The sequence below is a fragment of the Bombyx mori genome, chromosome 17 (genome assembly GCF_030269925.1).
Source record: "Bombyx mori chromosome 17, ASM3026992v2".
Classification (NCBI taxonomy): Eukaryota; Metazoa; Arthropoda; class Insecta; order Lepidoptera; family Bombycidae; genus Bombyx; species Bombyx mori.
Window position 1 is genome coordinate 5,915,418 of NC_085123.1, and position 19,435 is coordinate 5,934,852.

Below are 19,435 nucleotides of genomic sequence, written 5' to 3' on the forward strand. Positions count from 1 at the left end.
GGTGTCGGGTGCTTTGGCCACCCGTTCCGCTCCCGTACGGGCTCCGGCCACCAGGTCGGGCCCGGGACGAGATCGAACCAAACAAGGGGGTGGCGCTAACGCGAAGCCTCCATCACAAGCACCCCAGTCCCGTCCGCTGCCTCCGCCCCCGTCAAACATGGACGAGGGGTGGAACGTGGTGGCCCGGCGGGGTGCCAAAAAGGCTTCACTGGGAGCTCCCCAAATGGGTAGAGCGTTAGTGGCCATGGCGGCTCAGGCTGCACCCCAACAGGGTCGAGCACCTGTAGCCGTCAAGAAAAAGAAAAAAACTAAAAAAGGGAAGAAGTCGCCGCGGGCGCCGCGATCAGCGGCAGTGGTTATAACTTTACTGCCTGCCGCTGAGGCCAAGGGCATGACATATAATAATGTGATGGCCCGGGCGCGTGAAGCAATCAACCTGGACGAGATTGGGGCGGAGGAAGGCCTCCGCAGCAGGCAGACGGCCAATGGGGCCAAGCTGTTAGAATGTCCCGGTGCCGATAGTCCCGGCATCGCGGAGCGTCTGGCGGCGAAGCTCCGTATGGTCTTGCCTGAGGAGGAGGTGCGGGTGCACAGGCCGGTAAAAATGGCGGAATTAAGAGTGACCGGCCTGGACGACTGCACCACCAGGGATGAGGTGAGAGCAGCCGTCGCTACCCAGGGCAACTGTGCACCGGAGAATGTGACCGTGGGTGAGCTGCGCCGTGGTTATACCGGGGCCAGCTCAGTGTGGGTGCGTTGCCCGTTGGAGACGGCTGCCTCCCTGGCTGCTCCTCCGCCCGGGGGACCGTCGGGGAATCCAGGCAGGCTGCGCGTGGGCTGGATGGCGGCCCATGTGCGCCTGCTTGAACCACGCGCCTGGCGATGCCTCCGGTGCTTTAGCACCGGACACGGTCTCGCCAGGTGCACTAGCTCGGTTGACCGCAGCGATCTGTGTTTCCGCTGCGGCCAGCCGGGCCATAAAGCGGCGTCCTGCGCGGCCGCCCCGCACTGCGCTTTGTGCGCTGCGGCCGGGCGCGGGGCTAACCACCGAGCGGGAGGAAAGGCGTGCCTCCCGTCCGGTGATAACACCGAACGCAACCGGCACCGGAAGTCAAAGCGCCGGCAGAAGAGAAAGTTGGCCAGAGGAGCACTGGCCAACGCTGTAATCCCCGCTGCGGCGCCGGTGCCGGAGGGTGGGGGCAGCGGTGAAGGGGAGGGAGCGATGGATGTGGTCCAACAGTAATGGACCGCACCTATCGCTTCCTCCAAGGAAACCTGAACCACTCCGCCAGAGCTCAGGACATGCTGTCTCAGAGTATGGCGGAGTGGTCTATAGATGTGGCTGTGGTCGCCGAGCCATATTTCGTTCCCCCGGCAAATGATTGCTGGTTCGGGGACGATGGCGGCCTGGCGGCCATAGCCATAAGAAGAGACGCGGCGATCCCCCCCCTGGCGATGGTGACCAGGGGCCAAGGGTTCGTCGCGGTGCAGTTGGAAGGGACCGTCGTGATCGGGGCGTACTTCTCTCCGAACAGGCCTACTGTCGAGTTCGGGCATTTCCTGGGCGGGATCGGGGCGATTGCTCGCCGCCTCGCTCCCCGTCCAGTGATTCTCGCGGGGGATCTCAACGCGAAGTCTGTCGCATGGGGCTCCCCCCGCTCGGACGCTCGTGGTAGGCTACTGGAGAGGTGGGCGAACGCGGCCGGCCTCTGTTTGTTGAATAGAGGTTCGGTTGCGACGTGCGTGCGGTGGCAGGGCGAGTCTATTGTGGACGTTACGTTCGCGAGTCCAGCCATCGCGCGCCGTATCTGCGACTGGAAGGTTTTGGAGGGGGCGGAGACGCTGTCAGATCACCGATATATTCGGTTTGATCTCTCCGCCCGCTCCACAGTCGCAGACGTCCACGGGGACCACCCCCGTAGTGCGTCTCGGTCATTCCCCAAGTGGGCACTGAAGCGCCTGAATAAGGAGCTCCTGATGGAAGCCTCTATAGTGGCGGCGTGGGCGCCCATGCGTCCACACCCGGTCGAGGTCGAGAGCGAGGCGGGGTGGTTCCGGGACACGATGCGTCGCATTTGTGATGCGTCGATGCCCCGGATCGGCCCTCGACTTCCTAATCGCCAGGCGTACTGGTGGTCGCCCGAAATTGCGCAACTCCGCGTGGAGTGCGTTCGGGCGAGGCGCGAGTGCGCCAGACATCGCCGCCGCCGCCTGCCGCGGCGCAACGATCCGGTTGCGTTCGCGGCAGCAGAGGCCCGGCTGCACGGCGCATTTCGCGTCGCGCAGAGGGCATTGCAGCTGGCCATCAGAAGAGCCAAGAACCAACACATGGAGGGTCTCTTGGAGACGCTGGATGAGGATCCGTGGGGGCGGCCCTATCATATGGTGCGCAATAAAATGCGCCCATGGGCCCCCCCGATCACGGAGCGTCTCCAGCCTCAGCAGCTGCGGGACATCGTCTCGGCGCTGTTCCCGCAGGAGCGGGAGGGATTTGTCGCTCCCGCTATGGACGCGCCGCCGGACTACGACGGCGAAGCCCCTGCTGAGGTGCCCCGTATAACGGGGGCGGAGCTCCGTGTGGCCGTTCGCAAAATGTGCGCGAAGGACACTGCACCCGGCCCGGATGGTGTCCATGGCCGGGTTTGGGCCTTGGCTCTTGGTGCCCTAGGGGACCGACTCTTGAGACTTTACAACTCCTGCCTCGAGTCGGGACGGTTTCCTTCATCGTGGAGGACGGGCAGACTCGTGCTGTTGAGAAAGGAGGGGCGCCCGGCGGATACTGCCGCCGGGTACCGTCCCATCGTGTTGCTGGATGAGGTGGGCAAGCTGCTGGAACGCATTCTGGCAGCCCGCATCATCCAGCATCTAGTCGGGGTGGGACCCGATCTGTCGGCGGAGCAGTATGGCTTCCGAGAGGGCCGCTCAACGGTAGACGCGATCCTTCGCGTGCGGGCCCTCTCGGAGGAGGCCGTCTCCAGGGGTGGGGTGGCTTTGGCGGTGTCGCTCGATATCGCCAATGCGTTTAACACCCTGCCCTGGTCCGTGATAGGGGGGGCGCTGGAACGACATAGAGTGCCCCCCTACCTTCGCCGGCTGGTGGGTTCCTACTTAGAGGACAGATCGGTCACGTGTACCGGACACGGTGGGATCCTGCACCGGTTCCCGGTCGTGCGCGGTGTTCCACAGGGGTCGGTGCTCGGCCCCCTTTTGTGGAATATCGGGTATGACTGGGTGCTGAGAGGTGCCCTCCTCCCGGGCCTGAGCGTTATCTGTTACGCAGACGACACGTTGGTCGTGGCCCGGGGGGGGAGTTTTGCTGAGTCTGCCCGTCTTGCTACGGCTGGGGTGGCGCATGTCGTCGGCAAAATTAGGAGATTGGGCCTCGACGTGGCGCTCAGTAAATCCGAGGCCATGTGGTTCCACAGGCCCCGGAGAGTGCCACCTGTCGATGCCCATATCGTGGTTGGAGGCGTCCATATCGGGGTCGGGGTGCAGTTGAAGTACCTCGGCCTCATTCTGGACAGTCGTTGGACCTTCCGTGCTCACTTTCAGAACCTGGTCCCTCGTTTGTTGGGGGTGGCCGGCGCGTTAAGCCGGCTTCTGCCCAACGTCGGGGGGCCTGACCAGGTGACGCGCCGTCTCTATACGGGGGTGGTGCGATCAATGGCCCTATACGGGGCGCCCGTGTGGGGCCAGTCCCTGGCCGTGGGGGTGGCGAAGCTGCTGCAACGGCCGCAACGCACCATCGCGGTCAGGGTCATCCGTGGTTATCGCACCATCTCCTTTGAGGCGGCGTGTGTACTGGCTGGGACGCCGCCTTGGGTTCTGGAAGCGGAGGCGCTCGCCGCTGACTATAAGTGGCGGGCTGACCTTCGTGCCCGGGGCGTGGCGCGTCCCAGCCCCAGTGTGGTCAGAGCGCGGAGGGGCCAATCTCGGCGGTCCGTGCTGGAGTCATGGTCCAGACGGCTGGCCGATCCTTCGGCTGGTCGTAGGACCGTCGAGGCGATTCGCCCGGTCCTTGTGGATTGGGTGAATCGTGACAGAGGACGCCTCACTTTCCGGCTCACGCAGGTGCTCACTGGGCATGGTTGTTTCGGTGAGTTCCTGCACCGGATCGGAGCCGAGCCGACGGCAGAGTGCCACCATTGTGGTTGCGACTTGGACACGGCAGAGCATACGCTCGTCGCCTGCCCCGCATGGGAGGGGTGGCGCCGTGTCCTCGTCGCAAAAATAGGAACCGACTTGTCGTTGCCGAGTGTTGTGGCATCGATGCTCGGCGACGACGAGTCGTGGAAGGCGATGCTCGACTTCTGCGAGTGCACCATCTCGCAGAAGGAGGCGGCGGGGCGCGTGAGAGACGCACAATCCCGCCGCCGTCGAGCGGGGGCCAGGGAGGCGGATCTCGCCCAAGCCCTGGCCCTCTAAGTGTTTCGGGTCCCCCTCACATGTCGGTCTGGGGACCGGCGAGGGGGGCCTAAGAAGACGACGTGCAAGCTGCTCTGCACGCGTTTTACGCAAGAGCATCCGGGTGATGGAAGGCCGGCTATCCTCGACCCATGCTGGTTCTGGCCCAGCGGGGTATTCCGTAGGGTAACCCACTCTAACCGGCGCCATCTAGGCGGGCTTCGGACAGTCTGCCGACCGAGAGGGCTGGTGGTCGTGGCGCCGACGACCGCCAGTCCGGCGTCCCGAGGGGGAGGGTGATGGGAGAGATGTGCTCCGCACTAAACACTTCACTTTCCCCCCTTTGCCTTTTCATGAGTTCTGTCTCATGCGAGGTTTGGACGTTGGTTGTTGAGCGACAGGAGGTTTTAGTCAGTTCGACTCTGACATACCCCGCCCAGTATCCCCAGAAAAGGGCGGAAGTCCGGCGATTTCCTCCTGACCAAAAAAAAAAAAAAAAAAGCTAGTAAAAGGCATGTTTTCATTTAAGGCGATACCGTCGTCCTCGTCGTGTATAATTCATAAGAAATCAAATATTGTATGTCCGGCCGTAGGTCCGGAATCCCTATTTAAAATTTATTGGCTATAGTCATTTTAAAAAGAGAATCGAATAGATAAAAGCCGTTACATACTAACTTGTAAGATTTCATACAATGTAAGTGACTAGTGCGCAATTTAATGTAAGACGCAATATATTTTTATCACATTCTATTGCGAAGAGCAGCTCTAGCTGATAGGGATCAATCACTCGATGCCGGTAGCCGCGTTACGTTACCACTAATTGTGATCCCGTTTCTAACAAAGTAAAGCTCCTTCGCCTCTCCCCGCGTGTATCGATCGAGTGTGTTGCCAGGGTATCTCCAAAATAAATTAAATCGGGAAAACGTCAAAATAAGCTTGATGAAAGAAGCATAATGATTCGAAGTGAATGTGCAGAGTCACCATCTTGGTTTTATTCCTACGGGATATTGTGTCGTTATTTTGTTATTGTAAATGCATTGTTTTTTTACCATCATTGACATATCTATATTATTATATATATATATATAATATTATAAAGAGAAAAGATTTGTTTGTTTGTTTGTATTGAATAGGCTCCGAAACTACTGAACCGATTTAAAAAAATCTTTCACTGTTGGAAAGCTACGCTATCCCCGGGTGACATAGGCTATATTTATTATATTTTCAAAAAAATTAGGGATCCTTACTGAAACTCCAATAATGTAACCCAACGTGTAAAAAAATTACCTAAAATTCTTTACATCGCGTGCGCTATTTCCCAAGCGAAGCCGGGGCGAGCCGCTAGTAATAAAATAATTTGAATACTTTTACTCGAAATATTTCCGGAAACACACAGCGAAAGCCAATACGATTCGTTCTCTTCAGAGTTTTACATTGAAGTGAAAATTCTCTCGCAGCTGGCGTCGCTTGTCACGAACGCCGTAATAGTGACGGTGCTTTGCCAAAGTCCCCACGCGGTAGGGTTGCGGGAAAAGATCCGGAAAGTAGGTCGCCTCCCCCCGAGTGACTCCAAATACATCTGATTGAGATAAACCCTAATTATATTGTTCTGAATTCGCATTTTTCATTAAGTTTTTTTAATAAAATTCACTGTTTTTTGCGGATACACAATCTATTTTTAACGAAAAACGCTTTTTAGTTTGAAGGGGCTGCGTTTGATTTGAATTCTAGGTAAGAGCACCTCCCGGCGTCCCTTAGAGAATAAATTTATCGTAATATGAAACAATTGATATTTGGGCTTCCTGACTCAAAATGGATCACTTCAATAAAAAATAAATAGTGGATATCCAAAAATAATTTTCAGAAGATACTTACGTATCGTCGTATCTATAGGTCTTACATAATTCTCCGTTTATGACTGAAACCTTGATACCAAGTAAAGCCTAGGATCACCTAAATCGGATCCTAGACACATTCGCGTTCACAATGTAGATAAGAATATTTCGGAGACGTTTCCGATGTGAGGCTTACTCAAGTAATATTGTTTGAAGGCGGATTTTGCGTGAAGAAATTTTCTCTTCTTACATTATTATGAACTGGCTGGAGCGAAAAATGGTTTTCTAATCTATATGGTAGAAGAACAGTTTTTTGAAATTGTGTTACATACATTCCCTCACAAATTCAATATTTGGACCATTTATAGGGTCCTAATTTACTCTTCTTTTTACCGGTATATATTACGAGTATTAAGATAACCGCCTATATATATTATGAATATAAATCAATGAGATCCGCATTTATTAAATTAACTATAGTGCTATCTATCTTATAGAAAAGCTTGAAGTCTTGTCTCGTTAAAAAAATCATTACTAATCTGTTTCAATAATAAAATCAACTTTAGTGCATCCAAGTTGTTTGATTGATAAGAGTAATGACACAATGTATTACTTCTTCTGTTATTTATTTTTGACGTGACAACGTCTTATAATTCGATGATGCCGGCTGAACGCACGAAAAGACATGACTCATTGAGGCGTTCCATTTAAGGCTTGAAGTGCAAGCGAGAGCGCGCAAGAGAGCGACAAAGAGGCACAATCGGCCTCCGCGTTCGGCAGCGTTCGACATCTGTCTCTCTCCTACTTGAGTGAGCGATGCATCCGCGTGGACAGCTGCTATACAATAATACATTTAAATGTTTTCGTCAAATATGAAGTTCAGTGAAAAGTGAATGTGGTGTTAATTGTTTATAGCAACGATAATTGCGATAATTGAAAAATGAAACCATTCCATCAGTATTTTCTTATGACGTCGTCACGTTCAACTATCGTTAGTAAACTGGCTTTACAGACAACCGATTTTATTTATTTATTATCCTTATAGGCAGACGAACACCATCTGATGGTGAGTGGCAGAGCCAAACCGCTACGTACCACGGAAATACTTCGATATTCGTAATATGTGATAATTGTGACAATCATAATGTCGATCAGATGTAATTCAAATTAACTGCGAGTACGTCGCAAAAGGAAACAAAAATAATATATGTAATGTCGTATTCACGCACTCAAAAACGAAATACATTTTCCTTTAAAGTAAAATAGCGGAGTGGTATTAAATTTATATGAGAAAATGTAACTGTTTCGATGCTTCATATAACCGAGTAACGACTTCCGTTTTTATGTGTACTTAGTTGTATGGGTTGCGTCAATGTCCCGGTTTTGTTGGATCAGAATATCTAATGCATTGGTCGTACAAGTGTTTTGTTTAAAGGCATAGGAATACTTAGGAGCAGCCTACTGAGTTTCTCGCCGGATCTTCTCAGTGGGTCGTGATATTGATCAAGTGGTAGTTTTTTTTTTATTGCTTAGATGGGTGGACGAGCTTACAACCCACCTGGTGTTAAGTGGTTACTGGAGCCCATAGACATCTACAACGTAAATGCGCCACTACCTTGATATATAAGTTCGAAGGTCTCAAGTATAGTTACAATGGCTGCTCCACCTTCAAACCGAAACGCATTACTGCTTCGCGGCAGAAATAGGCAGGGCGGTGGTACCTACCCGCGTGGACTCACAAGAAGTCCTACCACCAGTAAACAAGAGGACCTCAGTAAGGAGATTCTGCGAAGCACCGCTCTTGCTAGGGCTAATGTTAGCAAATTCTCTCAGGTTGAACCTGTGAACTCACCTACACATCCGGTCGTAGCTAGCATAGCCCCTCAGGCTACCAGCGAATAGGTAGGAAAGAAATATTCAGGAATTTAAATTGTAGTTTTTTAGCATTTAATTTTTGTCCTTAGTTGACAAATTAAATAAAGTTTTAAATACTAAAGAAAAGGTATAATCGATGTGGGTTTGAAACTGTAATCAACTCATTTAGCTATGAAATAATACTAGAGGTCCCGCAGTAGTCGAAATTCGACTATAATTAATTGGAATTGTAAGTTTGTACACTATTATGATTGTATTTTATACTTACTTCTATAATCACAAATTTCGCCAAGGCTACACTATAAAAAAATATTAATAAAGACACACACTATTTAATCTATTCTCAATTTGACCACAAACGTCAAGAACAAAAGTTTAACAATAAATAGTATGCATGCGTGTGTGCGTCAAATACATGGTATGTAGTGTGTGTAATGTTTTCTTTATTGATTTAATGTATCTTTTATGCATTATTTTAAGAAAATATTAGCATTATGCACTTCTTCTCTATATTCTCTATAAGTGTGGAAAATTTTATACTCCTCCGTCCGCGCAATTTTCATAAAAAGGGATACAAAGTTTTTGCTTCACGTATTAATATATACATAAGGGCTTCGTATTCAAAATTAAATAAGCAATACGAATTTATTTAGTACGCCTCGCTGTTTGCACAATAAACACAATATAATTAATTTAAAACAAATTAAGACGAAAAGATGGGATATTCCGCAGTAGTGTTGTGACTCAAACATTAATCGTGAATTCGTGACGTACCAAGCACATCCTCCATTTTAAACATGTATGCTTCATTCAACTCATTTTACATGTAATTATTGTCCTCGCTTTCTGAACGTGACCAGAGGCTGAGTCTTTTTGTTCGTTCTTTTTGTCACTTTTGTCACTTAAGTATCTTATTTACTATGTTTTTGTGCCGTTAATTAATCTAGGTTTCTTCCTGCTATTCGTAGGGAAATGTATATGGCCAATGCCATTGTTGTCAAGTAATGTAGGCTAGGTAATAAGAACGGCTTTGTAACAAAGAGACGAAGTGATTTCTTTGGAATCGATAGGGATTGCGTTATCATGGAGCAATAATGGTGAGGATCGATTCACGAGTCGGGGCTGCTTCACTGTAAGTTTTGCTGTCATTGTTCGGAGTTCGGCACAGTAGATATTTGCCGTTATTGCTTGACCAGATCGGAGAAAGCTATAGTCAATAACACCATGCTGAGACCACCAAACAGTTACCATTACCTTTTTATTGGTCAGCTTTGCTTTAGGACACTGTTGCGGCGTTTGATCTAGGGTCAGCCATTGCATTTTCCGCTTACGATTATCGTAAAGAATCCATTTTTCATCTCATGTCACAATTTGACCCAATATTCCTACATTTCTGCATCGATTCAACAAAGCAACTCAAGTTTCAACGAGCGTTTCTTTCTGCAGATCAGTCAAATTATGAGGCACCCATTTTTCATATTTTTTTATTTTATTGTTTTGACGCAAATGAATCAATATTGTTGGTAACGTAATGTTAAACCATGCCGCTAATTTCTGGGTAGTTTGGCTCGGATCGGCTTCCACCATCTCTTTCAATTCACTTTTATTCACATGTGTGGGCAGTCCTCCACGTGGTTCGTTCTTGAAATCAAAATTTCCATCACGAAATCGTTTAAACCAAAATCGCACGGTGCGTTCATTAGCAGTCCCCTCTCCAAGCGCAACATTGATATTGCGAGCTGATCCTGCAGAATTAGTCCCGCAATGGAATTCGTATGCAAAAATCACTCGAATTTTCGAAGTATTTATTTTTCTTGTCTAAGCTGAACAAAAAAAACCCAACTGAAAGTCGATAATCGAATGTTGCAAATTTTTTAAAAGAAGAACCTCATAGGTACCATTTAAAAAAAGTTTCACTCGAAAATCTCAAACTATGAAGGTTCTATGTCAACTCGAAGTACCTTTTACAATAAAATGGCAATTTCATACTTTAATCCCTATTATTAATCCTGTCTATATGGCTTCATAAAATAAAATACCTTGTAGAAGGTAGGTTTTTATTTGGTCATTACATAGAAAAGGATTTTAAAGCCTTTTTTGTAGTTAATAATGCTCTGCATTCTATTAACGTATCATTTGTTAACTTCAAAGGAACCCTCTCCGGCCTCGTTAGAGCAAAAAATACAAATTCAATGAACAATGCACAAACATAATGTCGAGTACCAGGGAGAGGGGAGTAGGGAGAGAAATGGGCTCGATGTTAGGGTTGTACGATGAAAGAGATGGGAATACTTGATTATATAAAAAATGAATTTGAATTTATTGGATTTTTCGGTATTAAGTACTGATATTTTTAACGTTATATCTTCTTTTTTTAAAGTTTTAACTGGACTTCTCAAATTATTCCCTCTTTTTATTTTGAAACGTACCACTGCTTAATGGTAGATATAAGTAGGATGGTGCGATTAATGTTCATAGCTTGCGAAACCTGTTAAAGCTTTACCTAAAAAAGACTAAAGTCCAGTTTATCGACTGTTCCTGTAAAGTAGACAACCCTGAATTAATTGTGACATGGACTAAGTTAGAAGTCAGGTTGAATTTACTAAGCCTGTTCAAAGCTCAAAAACAATTAAGTCGATTCGTTTTGGATTCGGAAGATAGAGTCCATTGAAATGTCGATTGAAATCAGTTAATATTTTAAGTACACCTCACGTATTTTTCACTATAAATTTGAAAAAAATCTCTTCCTCACTTCTTCTTTCATTTATAATTTCTAAAGTTATTTCTATAGTATCGGCCTTTGTGTTTTTTTCATCCAATTTAGTTGAGATTTTGGGGAAAATTTCTTATTGACTTCGATAGTAGACGTGCTTACAGCCCCCTGCTGTTAGTTTGTAAGTGGGTACCATCGCTCATGAACATCAGTAATATCAGGGACACAGTTTAGCTCTTGGCTATCATTCTTTGCCAATAACGTTCCAATAAGCAGAATTAGAAGTCACACTCACCGGTAAATGCTATAAGAAGTTCATTACACAGCAAAATATAGGTATCTCTGCAAAACCTAGCATAGAGCAATTACGTGGTGCAACGATATTAAAAAGAATTTTATTGGTGAACTTCAGATGGCGAATGACAACCTGCTGGAAATGACGTTTATGACAACGCAGACATTTGCTGACGTAGTCACTGAACTTTCATAAAGTCTAGACGAATTTTATCATTTCGCTATCAGAGTAGAACGAATGAATTTCATTTATATTGTAAAATTTACGAGTATGTAGAAACAAATATCATGAGTTCGAACGAGATCATGAGATGGAATGAGCTCACGGTTCACCTGGTGAGTCGTTACCGGAGCCCATAGATATCACCACCCGAATACTGTACCCATATTTAGACATGAGACATAAGTCTCAGTCGTATATAATGACTGTCCAAAAATTTTACAATTGAGCAACATTTTAACAAACAAACTGACCGTATTTATGCTCAAAGCTCTAAGGAAGCTTCCCAATCAGTCGACAGAGTGCAACGTGGGCACTATCCGACTTCAGTGATGGTTTGGTATTAGCTATGAAGGAGTGACTGAGCCATACTTTTGTGAAAAAGGTATCAAAACATCGGCACAAGTGTATCAAGATACCATTCTTGAGAAGGTAGTGAAGCCCCTTAACAACACCATGTTCAATAATTAAGAATGGTCCTTCCAGCAAGACTCGGCGCCAGGTTATAAAGCAGGGTCTACGCAGTCTTGATTGGAAACGAACGTTTCGGACTTCATCAGAGCTGAAGACTGGCCGTCGTCTAGTCCCGATATTAATCCGCTGGATTTTGATTTATGGTCAGTTTTAGAGAGTACGGCTTGCTCTAAACGCCATGATAATTTGAAGTCCCTAAAACAATCCGTATGATTGGCAGTGAAACAATTTTCCCATGGAAAGAGTGCGTGCTTCTATTGATAACTGGCCTCAACGTTTAAAGGACTGTATTGCAGCCAATGGAGACCACTTCGAATAAGCTTTTTGTACTTTAAATTGTTTAATATTTATGTATTAAACTAACACATTGTAAAAGTGATAAATCTTATTTGCCATAGATTTTTTTTTTGTTTTCCTTTGTAACAGTATTTATGGCCAGACTAAGTATTTGTCATGTCTGATTGAAAAAATTGTTTCTGTGAAATATTCCATAGCCTCTACACATTAATATTATAGATCAGCATAGAAAGAAGATGCAGGTGGTATGCATAGCGATATTAGAACGAAATGCGGCACTATTCACGCGTTTGTTGCCCTTAGAACTTCAGGGATGAGGGTGCAACGACCTCACAAAGCTACAGTCGAATACATAAGTATTTTCTTTACTCGAGAGCTGAGCATCGCGAATATCAAGACAAAACCTTTTCATGCTAAGGGCTTTATTTTTATAGTCATTTGCTTATTTCTAGTTCGTTACAAAAGACGGTTCAATTTTTCCAGAATAACAATAAATTCATTTCCATTGTTGTAGTCTCGTCGAATTTAAATGTCGTATATACATATTATTCGATAGATGGTATTGCGAAGGTATTGGTAGAAGGTATTGAAAGAAGGTTTTAATTGTAAGGGATTTCTGTTAAATGTTATTTGTTATATTTTTTTCTTCGGTTTTCGCAAATCGGTTTTAATCTATCTATCTATATATAAATGAATTGCTGTTCGTTAGTCTCGCTAAAACTCGAGAACGGCTGGACCGATTTGGGTAATTTTTGGTCTTGAATTATTTGTCGAAGTCCAGAGAAGGTTTAAAAGATATATAAATATGAAAATGCTTGGAATTGAATAAAAATAACATATTTGTTTTTTCTTTAATGCGTCCCCCGTCGGACGGATTCTTTTTGTTTGTTTTAAGTTTATTTTATACAAAAGTTTAGGTTATTTATCGATTGAGGCACTACGAAGTCTGTCGGGTCAGCTAGTTATACATAAAAATTATTACATAAAACATGACATTGGACACATTTGTAAGATCTAGTTTCAACAATCGCTTTCGTATTCAAACAATTCTTGTTAATTTTATGCTGCGTTTAAACAACAAACTCGCGTTCATGCAAATTTGCTTGTTCTCTCGATTCTATGTCAGCAGTGCGTTATGAAGTGCTAATTAAATGTCAAACGAAAGTTTGTCAGCATGATAATAGTGAGGTTGACTCGACAGCATATTCTTATTTAAATATGCCAGCGTTTCTATTCCTCTGCTGAACATTAAATTTATTCATATTTGATGTTTAGCCTGCATATAAAAAAAATAAAAATAGTCATTTTACTTTGCTCAGAATTCATTAATGTGGTCGATTAACGATTACAAAGGATAACTCAAAACGTCGTCTCAAAACTCTCGTCGGTCAGAGCTTGATGAAATTAAAATGGGATTATATAAGAAGCACCAACTTTTAAATTAAAAAACTAATGGCACTCGGGGACTGCCGCGGTAAAGCTATTGCATAGCATTTTTATCAACTTATGCAATTATAATTAAACAATAATAGTTTAATATTAAAACAATAATAAAATAAGACCACGCTTTATTTATAAATATTAACAAAAGCAAAACATTAACTGTCCCCTTCACACTCATAAGCTAGACCCCGCTAGAGGGAGATGGGCAGACTTTTCATGATGCGGATGCAGTGCGACGTCACGCCATGCGCAACATGTGAATGTATTGAACGCGAGCTATATGGTAGGCGGAGTGGGGAGTGTTAAATTTTATTTTCGTTACGGAATTTCTGAATTCGGTCGCCACGCTCAAAGCCCGCGATAAAAGCTATGCAATAGCTTAAAACATAATCATCATCGGTTCATCTAGAAAAAGTTCTGAGATAACACACAAAAAAATGTGAGAACCTAATTTTGAAATCGGTTGGCTGATACATTAGATTATCTTTGAAATTAGTTTTAATTAAAAAAGCAAATTTCGATGATGTGAGTTGCTGGGAGGGCAAAAAAAATTAATCTTTGCTAATAATTGGAGAGCGTTGAGAAGGGCTATCAATTAAAAAAATAATTGTATTTCTTCGAAGCGCCTTACTAATTTTTTTTCGCTTTTTTCTTTACAAATACATGTTGCTCTATAAGTTTGAAAGGTGCCCTTTTGAGCCCTTGGTTGCTTTCAGAAATTTAGTTCAGATATTCTCAAGCAGATGCTTTAAAAAAAAGTTCCACTTTAAAGTTGAAGAGGCAAAAACAAGAATCAACGTACCTAATCGGCTCATAGTATGTTCTATGGTTTTTTGCGGATCATAGACATAATTAAAAGTACTTTTACGGCTTAATTTCGTTTTTTTATCGTCATAATGTTATTTATAACTTTTCGAATACTTTATAGCTTTCTTGTCGTGAAGATAAAACCCAAATCAAACGAACTGCACGACCACAATATACTGTTACATCGTTTTGTTTGAAATGAAACGAAAAGTTTAGATTTTTTTCTAAATAATATACGGCGGTACTTAGTACAATATTCAAATGTCGATGCATAACACTTTAGTTATCCTTGAAAACGAAAACTGTAAAGTAACGGCCCACTTGGTGTAAAGTGGTTACTGGAGCCTATAGACATCTACAACGTAAATGCGCCACCCATCTTGAGATATATTATAAGTTGTAAGGTCTCAGTATGGTTACAACGGCTGCCCCGCCCTTCATACTGAAACGCATTACTGTTTCACGGCAGAAATAGGCAGGGTGGTGGCACCTACCCGTGCGGACTCACAAGAGGACCTACCACCGGTAAATCGTTACTTACCAAGTTATAACCGAGAAATGAAAAGAAATACTTCAAAAAAATGGGAACAATTTATTTCGGTTTCAGAGTCGTCTCCTTTTTGGAAGTCGAATAAAAAGTGATTTTGAATTCAATCATATTCTTATTACCATTGTATCAATTACTGGCGACCCGCAATCGCTTCGCTTCGGAAACTGTAATTTATTATTGATTTCTCGACTATTTAATGGATGTTATTATACATATAAACCTTCCTCTTCAATCACTCTATCTATTAAAAAAAACCGCATCAAAATCCGTTGCGTAGTTTTAAAGATTTAAGCATACATAGTGATATAGGGACAGAGAAAGCGACTTTGTTTTATACTATGTAGTGGTTTTTTAAATTCATTCAAGTCGCTTAAGTCTGTTTAAAATGTCTATTAAAATAGTTTCGTAAATTGTATGACCGCGAAAGACGGTTTCACGCCTTAAATGACCAAGGTACGGATCCATTAACCTTTTTGACTTTCACTTTAGTGACGAAGTTGACAAATTACATTTAGAACTACCTGAGTGAACTCGCCCATGTTAATGCAATGACGTACACAATTGATTAACTATGAAGTATGTTAAAGTTGTTGTGTATCCGATCTCGGGTTCTCAAACTTTGACCGCGGAAGGACTAAATGACCCATCTATTTGTGAGTGTTATCAGCACAAAATCTATGCATTTGCGTAATTATATAGCAACTAGCTTTTGCCCGCGACTTCGTCCGCGTGGAATAGTTACTTTGGCGTAACTCTAAATTTTACCCGCCTCTTCATTTACGTAGAAAGTGAAAATATTTTTGAATAATAGAACGTTAAAGAGTTATTTAGGTACCAAAATCATGATTTTTAACCGAGTTTAAAAGAGACTCTCATACATTAGACCAGTGATTCTCAACCTTTTTTTTGTTGCGGCACATATTTAACGATTTCAAAATTTGGCGGCCCACAAAAAAAAAAGAAAAATTATTTACTTACTACAACACACTGCATAAATAGTTTATCAAAAAATTTTAATGTACGAAATAAGCTAAAATATACTATAATTTTTTTTTGTGGATTTAAATATATATTCATGTTTAAAATATTTTTCTTTTCAAATGATATAATTTAATGATATTAACATTATATATTCGCAAAATTTTTCTTCACACTTTTGAAATTTAGCGGCACACAAAAGTGCCGCGGAACAGTGGTTGAGAATCACTGCATTAGACAGATACAGATACAGAGAAGACTCTCATACATGACTTTAGCGAAACTTGAACCGTTTCCGCAGCGTACGCAGTAGAAGCTCTCAAACCTCAGGGATTAAAACCCTGATTTTCAAACATTCTTTATTGGTGCTTCGCTTGCATTGGTCTTAGCGTGATGTTGTATAGCCTTCCTCGATAAATGGGCTATCTAACACTGAAAGATTTTTTAAATCGGACCAGTAGTTCCTGAGATTACTCTTCAGCTTTATAATATTAGTATAGATTAGAATGTATTGTGAGCTTAGACAGAAGCCTAGACGCGTTCCGGTTTGAAGGGCGGGGCGGTTATTATACTATAGAACTGAGATTTCGATCCCATGTCTGAAGAGGGCGTTATTCGTACTGTGATATCAGTGGTCTCCTATAACTAGGAAAGGGTTAAGAAAAAGTTTTATTGAAAGTCCAGAAGATATTTGGTCCATTTTCGTTTGAAACAAATCATAAATGAACTCTGAACGAGATAGGTCACCAGATATAAATACAAAAAAATTAAATTACTTGATCTCAACGTAAATTATCTGTTCGGCTGTTAATCTTAATATTAGCGGGCTAGCTTTGACGCCAGCATCGTTGATAAGCAATAGCAAGCAAGCACCCTTAAATCGATCGATGTTCGTCTGTGTCCAAAAGCAACAAAAAAAGCTACGGGCCGCTAATGGCATGCTCTTTTTTGAGATACGTTCGTTATGCTGTGACTGTAATAAGCAATCGTGCGTTTTTGTTTGATAAGTAGAATGGCACTTGTACAAATACAATTAAGACTTAATTTTATATAGGCAGCGGCATAATATTCTTATTTCTATGGGCTCCGGTACCGGTCTACACAAATTTGTAACTATTTTATTTTTACTTTTATTGCTTAGGTGGGTGGACGAGCTCACGGCCCACCTGGTGTTAAGTAGTTACCGGAGCCCATAGACATTTACAACGTGAATACCGCCACCCACCTCGAGACATGAGTTCTTAAGTTTCAGTTTTTACAGTACAACGGCTTGGGTGGGCCTTCAAACCGAAACGCATTACCGCTTCACGGCAGAAATAGGTAGGGTGGTGGAACCTACCCAATACGCCCTACCAACAGTAAAAAAATAACCAGTAACTAATTGCCTTACACATAAAGTTTAAATTTGACAAAGATAAACCAAATAATAGCTTGAAACGTTAAATAGAAGTCTGGAACATTTATTAGAAAAAAAGATAATCGGACAATTGACTAGGAAAAGGTCACAGTAAATACGGTAATACGCAGATAAGTAACGTAAGTATATCAAAGTTCAAACAGACAGTATCAAGAATACAAGAACCTTAACCATTTCGTTTCATATTAAATTAAGATAAGACAGCCTTATTAAATTTAAACACTTAATTTTCACTAGATGATGACCGAGCTTTGCTTGTTTTTTTTTTGATAACGCCATCTTGTTGTGTCTTTAAAGCGGTTAGTTGCCCTCAATTAAGAAAAATAGTATTATTATTCGCCAATAGATGTCGGGAAGAGTTGATTATTGAAAACACGAATAAAACAACATTTTCGGAAAATAAATCGTAGCTAGATCGATTTATCGCCCCCGAAATCCCCGTTTATGAAAATCGTTGGAGCCGTTTCCGAGATTCAGATTATATACATATATATTAATATACAAGAGTTGCTCGTTTCAAGGTATAAGATAATAATCTGTATTAGTTCGTCTCGTTTTACTGAGCTCAAAAGCCTTTTTATTTTCGTACAGAACACAGCCGCAATTTTGTGCCCGTTGATGTTGTTGTTGTTGTTGTTGTTGTAGTCCTAGGGTACCCCGCTGGTACATAGAGCGCTCACAAGTTGTCTCCACTTGACCTTGATATCAATCTAGGTCATGACGGCAGTCCTCATCTTTTGTACCAGAACACGATTGAAATTATTGTGCATAACCAGAAACATCAAGACGTCCTATATAGTTTCAAAATGAAGTTTTATTTCATACTAGCTGACCCGGCAGACTTCATAGTGCCTTAGTCTATAAATAAAATACCTAACTTTTGTATAAAATAAACTTAAAACAAACAAAAGGAATCCGTCCGATGGGGGACACATCAAAGGGAAAACAAAACTGTTATTATTATTTAATTCTGAGCATTTTCATATTTATTCAAGGCCAAAATTAGCCAAATCGGTCCAGCCGTTCTCTAGTTTTAGCGAGACTAAAGAATAGCAATTCATTTTTAAGTTAAGTATAGATATGTACAGAACTCACATGCTGCCTACGAGATCCATAGACAACACAGAATGTATTCCACCGCCCAAAATGAGTCACGAGTTATTCTCAATAACTTTGTAGTAATGACTGTAATAAACTGCATGACTTATTCGCGAATTGAGGTTTCATTGAGTTATGATTGGGATTTATGTCCACTTGGATTTCGAACTCCTTATAAACGTGTTTGGATTGATGTCAATAATAATGATAATGACTATATTAGGTGGGCGTACGATTAAAAAAAGTTCTAAATTTTCGTGCCGAGACGCAAAAAAATCTCTGGTTTTCTTTTCTTCTTCTGAGTCGGTCTCTTCATTGATGAAAGTCGTGTCTAATCTAAAATATGGACCATTTGATGCGCAATGCTTCCCCACGTCTGTATGCAGATGTGGGGAGCGTAGAAATAAACAAATATAAAATAAAGTAATAAGAAAAAAATAAACAAAAGAAACAAAACTAATAAATCTATTGCTATTTCTAGATTTTAATTAAGTTTTCTGTATCCACATACATACTTGTAGTTCAATGTTAATTTTAGTTAATTTTAAAACTAAAGAATGGAAATTGCGTTTATGAAACCCCACTAAGAAAATTTAAGAAAAACGGCTTTACTGTTCGTTTTCATTTAAAATGAATATTAAATTTAAATCATTATAGACGCAGTGAATATTTTTAACCTCTTTTATGAATTATTAACGTACTTTAAGCACATGATATCTATTTGGTATGCAGAATCACGCGCGTCGCGCGATTTAAATTGAGCATTGATGTGTTTTCTCATTAATTTTTTCATCATGTCTTTTATGATCCCTTTTACGCTTGTATTTTATTTTCTTTAAACGTACATCGTTAAGAGCGAACGCATTGTAAGAAGATCTAAGATTAGTCCCGTGTTTTTATGTAAAGTATTCGCTGAATTAATTCCAAAGTAATGAGCTTTATTACTCTTAAACAAAATCACCAGAGATTAAGCTTTAGAGCTATAAGCTACACTAACATTAAAATTTGTATTAAATTATACTAAATAATA

General features: G+C 42.6%; 1 protein-coding gene and 1 long non-coding RNA gene across 5 annotated transcripts in view; one reads left to right on the plus strand and one right to left on the minus strand.

Annotated features, from left to right (window-relative positions):
• LOC101738568 (inactive rhomboid protein 1) overlaps positions 1-19,435 on the plus strand; it is a 176,942-nt gene that overhangs the window by 40,447 nt on the left and 117,060 nt on the right. The window lies entirely within an intron of this gene.
• LOC134200518 (uncharacterized) lies at positions 10,155-11,254 on the minus strand. The gene is made up of 2 exons (XR_009975473.1): positions 11,123-11,254; positions 10,155-10,652 (listed from the first exon to the last, which is right to left on the minus strand). It is a non-coding gene; the product is annotated as an uncharacterized LOC134200518 (long non-coding RNA).